Source organism: Sinocyclocheilus grahami, unplaced genomic scaffold, assembly GCF_001515645.1.
Source record: "Sinocyclocheilus grahami isolate Dianchi unplaced genomic scaffold, SAMN03320097.WGS_v1.1 scaffold1287.1, whole genome shotgun sequence".
NCBI lineage: Eukaryota > Metazoa > Chordata > Actinopteri > Cypriniformes > Cyprinidae > Sinocyclocheilus > Sinocyclocheilus grahami.
The window spans coordinates 254,599-261,363 of NW_015506466.1; the positions used below are offsets into that span (position 1 = coordinate 254,599).

At 38.6% G+C, this 6,765-nt stretch overlaps 1 long non-coding RNA gene across 1 annotated transcript in view; it reads right to left on the reverse strand.

Annotated features, from left to right (window-relative positions):
- Positions 1-551: 551 nt before the first annotated feature.
- The window catches only part of LOC107568853 (uncharacterized), a 9,425-nt gene continuing 3,211 nt past the window's right edge, over positions 552-6,765 (reverse strand). Inside the window, exons 2-3 of the long non-coding RNA XR_001606816.1 lie at positions 4,625-4,627; positions 552-563 (exon numbers count right to left, since the gene is read on the reverse strand). This is a non-coding gene — a long non-coding RNA (uncharacterized lncRNA). The remainder of the gene's footprint in view (positions 564-4,624; positions 4,628-6,765) is intronic.

The window sequence follows — 6,765 nt, forward strand, 5'->3', positions numbered from 1 at the left end:
GGAAAATGAGAAACAAGAGACCAAAAAATGCAGATGAGCTGAAGGCCACTGTCAAAGAAACCTGGGCTTCCATACCACCTCAGCAGTGCCACAAACTGATCACCTCCATGCCACGCCGAATTGAGGCAGTAATTAAAGCAAAAGGAGCCCCTACCAAGTATTGAGTACATGTACAGTAAATGAACATACTTTCCAGAAGGCCAACAATTCACTAAAAATGTTTTTTTATTGGTCTTATGAAGTATTCTAATTTATTGAGATAGTGAAATGGTGGGTTTTTGTTTCATTCATACTGGTAGCCGGAGGGCGCCCTCATGCAGTAAAACCATAAGTGAAAAAAGTCATAAAATGAAATACTCACAAAAATCAAGTTGGAGGAAATCCCTAATATGGACAAAGGCATATGCTATCGCTGCAGTAGCTGAACAGAAAACAGATAGGACGTTTTAACTGATGAAGAATGAAGACATTAAATACACGATTGTGACTAAATGGTGTGTCTCTGTTCTTCAAGTCATCATGGGTATTTTTTTATATGCATAATGTATATTCATAATGCAATGCTATTCAACATAGCATTTATCACTGTATATAATTTATTAGGGATTTTTATTAGGGATGTTCATTTTAACCAGTTAACCATTAACCGACCTTAAGAATTTTGACTGATTAATACAATCAGTTAAACGGTTTAAAAAGTAATTTTGTTTTCTCAGTAATTTATCAAAATATTTAAAAAGGTTTGCTGCATGGTTAAAAATTTATTTAAAAAAATTTTTTTTTTATAAAAATATTTACAAACATAATAAACACTGTAAACATAGCTAGGCTATTTTATTTCCATTCACTCCACAACAAAGCCTTTCAATTAACAGCATTTAGAAAAGAAGAATTAAAAATATAAGAAGCTATTGTTAGACTTTTGGACCGGTTTTGCCCCCGTAGGCCTTCCTGTGTTTCCTTATTTGGTCATGTTCCTGTCCTCGTTTAGTTTGATTATGTTCCATTGATGTCACCTGTGTTCCCCAGTCATCCCCTGTATAAAAGTCCTAGTCTGTTCAGTTTGTGTTTGTCAGGTCTACTCGTTCTCTACATGTGTTGGCTCAAGCGCCTATTGTGGATTATCTCCTGTGTTTCCTTGATTAAAGACAGTTCTCGTTTACTCGTGACTCATCAACAGCGTGACGTGACAGCTATAGCAATATAAACGACAAGCCAAAATGATTTAATTTAGGCTAAAACGAAACTGAAACCAACTCTCATGGTCTCTCATTCGACACAAAATCAAATGTTTCCATATTCGCTATGCATTTGAATGGCAAAATATTATTTATGGTACTTGAGACATGTGTACAGTTGAAACACCTTAAATAACTTACGTACACAAGAACCCCAAGCCGTGATTTTTTTCCCCCACACATGTGTATTAGTGTTCTCTTTGATTGTGGGAAATTTGAAACGTGTGCGTCTTTCCACTCCGAAGATATCGGCAAAAGTTTTTTTTACAAGGTAAGATTTTCATTTCACCATGTCCTTTCCACAATGAATAGCTTATTATTCTTTTATGATTGTTAATCTTACCATATATCATTGCAAACGTTAATCTGTGCTCTAAAAATATACATATTATATGACATATTTCATAATCTAGAGAAAAGTACAAGTATGGCAGTGGGGTACGGTTGAGACACAGTGTATCAACTGTACCCGGATTGGTGTCCTATTGCTTCACATGCTGTTTAGTTGTACGGTGTTATGATAATAGGTTAAAAGTCACATTTACACACATGCTACGCAAATTATTATTATTATATTTGTGATATTTCAACTGTCTATTATTAATGGACATGTTTTCTAAAATTAATGTTAAAAAGATTGCATAGCATTTTAAATATACAAGGTGGCAAAGTGGGTACAGTTGATACACCCTTTATAGGTCGCTATGTATACAGTAATAGTTCAATCATAGAAAATAAAATGCATATTCAGAGGATGTGTGTGTTTGTGTACTGGTATTACCTACGTTATGGGGACCAAATGTCCCCACAAGTATAGTATGTTATGGTGGCACGCCCTAATGACAGTTCGGAAAAGATTATTTACATTAAAGTTCGGGCGCCAGAGAGGATTTGGCCTGTCACCATATGAATTTCAAAATAAAGTGATAGCTCAGTGAAATTTTAAACCATAGTTACAAAAAACTAAATAGATTGCTTGCACATTGTACGATGAAAGACAAAAAACTATTTGCAGTTTGTAAATTCATTCTTTTTTTTCTTCATACATAATTTTGAAAGCAAATCAAAGATCCATATAAGCACAAGGTTAAAAAAGAAAATTGCAAATGACAAGGTATTCAATACAATCATAATTAAATGAATTCAGTAGCCCCTTGGTGACGTTTTCCCGACACCTGAATAAAGCAAATAAAATCAGCAGATCCGATCATTTTCTCCCAAATAAAACACTCATCAGATGTCCATAAAAGAAGGGGGGAAAACAGGGGTAGTTAATTCTATACTCTCAACCAACAAAAGTCATATTTAAACTGAAAGGGAAATAAAATAGGTCATTAATACGAGTCACTGGCTGCGTCCGAAACTGCCTACTTCTCTACTATATAGTAGGCGAAAAGCAGTAGGCGAGCGAATAAGTATGTCCGAATCCTTAATATTCATAAAAGAGTAGGTGAGAATTAAACAGATCAACACAGATGGTAATGTTGCTAGTATCTCAGCATCACTCATTGGACGTACAGCTAAGTACTCCACACACTTCTCCAGATAAGCTATTGGGTCTTCATCTACTGCACTACAAAACTTATGGAATTCCATTTTACAGCCATTTTGTAGGGCAACTGGTGTAGCATGGGAGGCATTTGTGCATCTGACATTGCTGTACTAGTAGGTGTAGAAGCAGCTCCAGGCGTAAGACACATCAAGGACTTGAGATGGTTGTCCCTTCTTTTCATACAATCCATCACAGCCTTTCCCATCTCTTGCAATTGGTCTTCTAGAGATTTCTTCAGGAGTCTAGTTTGCTTTTCTACAAAGTCAGTAAGCTTCTCCTCCAACTCTGTCAGGCTTTGGGTGTCAGGTGATGACTGGGTGGAATGGATGACTGGGTTTGCTTTGCTACATCTTGCATCTGTCCCTCTACAGCAGTCAATCGACGGTCATACTGCTGAAAATGATTATGAATATGTCTTTCCACTCCCTGGACACGTTCCACACCCTCTTTCTCCATCTTGTCCATTCTGAGTGCAAGTTGACCCACCTTGGTTGCAATGGTCAGACTGACCTAACTTTCCTCATCTTCATCCAGTGGTAGTGGAGGTGGTAGACAACTTGAGTCATTATCCTCTTCTGGAACAGCCAACCCTCCTTCTGGTTCTATATAAAAACTGCTGAAGGAATGTATTAGCTCTTGAACTGGCTCATGCCGGGTCGTGAAAGGTTCAGAACTATAATCTGATTCCATTTTGGGGTTAGACTCTGTGTCGTCTCATGCAGGAGCTTCCGCTAAAACTTACACTACAAAAGATAAATCAGCATTAATTACAAAAGCTTCCACATTTTGTAACCTACCACTTGGGTAAACAATTGGGGAAAAGATTGAGGTTACACATAAATATATTGGAAAGACATAGCATATGATTAATTCAAAGAACATGCATTCATTTCACTCTCTAGGAAATTGCTAAAGTGGTGATCAAGGTCCCTGCTCGGTCGCCAAATATGTAACAGTCACCAACATCAAATGTCACATAACGTAAATGAAGGGGGATCAATCACCTTTGAATAGCATACTATACTTCCTTTAAAAGCACACAACTACAACATCCAATACCATATACATCTAAACCATATATTGTGCAACAGCACTCCTGGTCTGTCCCTATTTAGAGACAAAACCTTTTAGATGTCCATTCACATTAAAGTTCTGAATAACCACAGATGTCCTTGGTTTGTCACCGTATTGCAGATGTTTAGGATGTTAAAAGGATAAAGTCCAAGATCATCCATAGCGATAATCCAGAGTAGAGTAGAGAGCAGTTCAGACGAAACTCCAAGGTTGAAGTAAATGGTAAATCAGAAACATCGACCAGTTGAGTTGAAATCCCCTCAAAACTAAGTGAATACACAAACCCTCTAGACAAACAAAACAAACAATACAACATGAGGTTCAGGATACAAAGTACATTACCAACCATAAAACCTCTGACAATATTAAAGAAACCATAAAGCAACTTGCATTGAGATATAGAACACCAATGTTCCTCAATAAGGGTTTGAGTAAGCATGGGGAGAGCAAACACTCCCAGCTCACAAGTGTCCTTCCTCAAACTTCCCACTCCTCTTATTCTCTGATCTAGAGAAACTTCACTGATAATGGCTCCCTCACGCCCCCTCATGACTGGCAGGAAAATGACCACTGACTTTAAACACGAAAGTAAGGTAACAGCTTACTAGATCTGTTACAAGGTATTTTAATAATGTAAATTGTGAAAAATTATGCGTTTTTCGAACCACCAAGCATGAAAGCATGTTCTAGTACACCCCCAAAACAAAATCAAGACTTTGTGAAAGAGCATAATAGAACCCCTTTAAAGTGCATCCGAAACCGCCTACTTCTCTACTATATAGTAGGGGAAAAGCAATAGTCGAGCGAATAAGTACAGGTGCATCTCAATAAATTAGAATGTCATTTATTTCAGTAATTCAACTCAAATTGTGAAACTTGTGTATTAAATAAATTCAATGCACACAGACTGAAGTAATTTACTTAATTGTGATGATTTTGGCTCACATTTAACAAGAACCCACCAATTCACTATCTCAACAAATTAGAATATGGTGACATGCCAAAAACACCTGCAAACGTTTCCTGAGCCTTCAAAATGGTCTCTCAGTTTGGTTCACTAGGCTACACAATCATGGGGAAGACTGCTGATCTGACAGTTGTCCAGAAGACAATCATTGACACCCTTCACAAGGAGGGTAAGCCACAAACATTCATTGCCAAAGAAGCTGGCTGTTCACAGAGTGCTGTATCCAAGCAAATTAACTTTTCTACGACATTCTAATTTATTGAGATGCACCTGTATGTCCGGAACCTCAGTATTCATAAAAGAGTAGTCGAGAAGTTCCCGGATGTCCTACTCCGTACTGCTTCTGCCCAGCGTCTTGAGTGCTCGTTGATGGATACTTTTCTATCCTAGGAGGCCACGCGAGACGATACATCATAAAGAAGAAGAGGATGCGTTATAACCGAACGTGGCCGAAAATTTGGATGAGGGTGTTTACAAATGTACGTATTACAAACCAAAAACACGGTTCCTTATTTTAAATTCGCATTTGTTGAACTACTTTAGAGCAAATTGTTGAAAGTGTAAAGATGCTAAATGGCATAGTATAGGGTGACCATACGTGCCATTTTCCCAGGACGCATCCTTGCCAGGATTTGTTTTGGCTTTGTTTTTTCCTGTTTTCATGCTTGCTGAAGGTAATGATCGAAAAGTAGTTTGACCAATAACATGCAGGCATTGTACATAATGGACCAATCATGGTGTGTGTGAGAAGGTGGGATCTACGGTCAAAGCGATGCAATTACGCGTATAGGATATGTGTTCGACTGCAAGGCTGATTTATACTTCTGCGTCGGACCTACGCCGTAGCCTTTATGAGTCAAGGCTGATTTATACTTCTGCGTCGGACCTACGCTGTAGCTTATGCATAGACGCACACCCATACGCCGTAGCCTGACGTGCGCACCTCCAAAAATCTAACAGCGCGTCAATTCTACGCAGACTGTAAGCGCTGTGATTGGTCTGCAAGAACCACTCCCTCCATATGTACTTGAGTTTTGTGTGTGTTTATGTGCACTTTAATATATTTCAATGTTACACCTTATATAAAATAAAACAAAGCAAAGACCAAGTGTCTTATCATTTATTATACTACATAGCATTATACATCAGTAGTTGTCCGCAACAAACAATGTTGATCTGCCGTGGTACAAGTCCTTGTGCAGATTGAAAGAATGCCATCATCTCCTGTTCCGTTGTTGTCTCCTTTTTGTAGTTTTAAATAATGATTTAATGATTTGATATTTATTTGCCGCCGTCACGGCTATAATGCTTCCTCGACGAGCCGCTTCTTCTTCGGCTTTTGCCGTGGTACTGCGGGTTACACCAGCAACATGCCCGTGGACACTGCGAACTAGCGGTTTGCATGTGTACTGCACGTTGACGCAGAAGTATAAATGAAAACTGACGCATAGCCTACGGCGTAAAGGCTACGGGCTAGGTCCGACGCAGAAGTATAAATCAGCCTTAAAAGCAGCGTGGCTCAGATCGATCAGTGTTTGACATCAAAGTACCTCGAGAGCATTTTGAAAGCATAAGGAACCGTCTGTATGGTATTTTGATGTCATACACCTGAGGTCTGCACACGCAAACAAAGCCAAAACCTAGATATTTTAGGCAATATAGAAATCCTGGCCAATATAGAAATCCTGGGAAAATGGCATGTATGGTCACCTATGGAAGGCCATAAGGGCCAAAAACACATGAATTTTAACCGTCAACAACACGTTAAACACGTGTATTTTACGTGTGAAAAATCAGCGCGTTAAATACGTGTATTCAACGTGTTAAATGCGCGTGAAATACGCGTGAAGTATGCGTTAAAAATCAGTTTGAAGGGGTCAGTGTCATTGGCTGCTGAGGTCTTGTGTCAAACCACTTCTGTGAGCTTAGGGGGG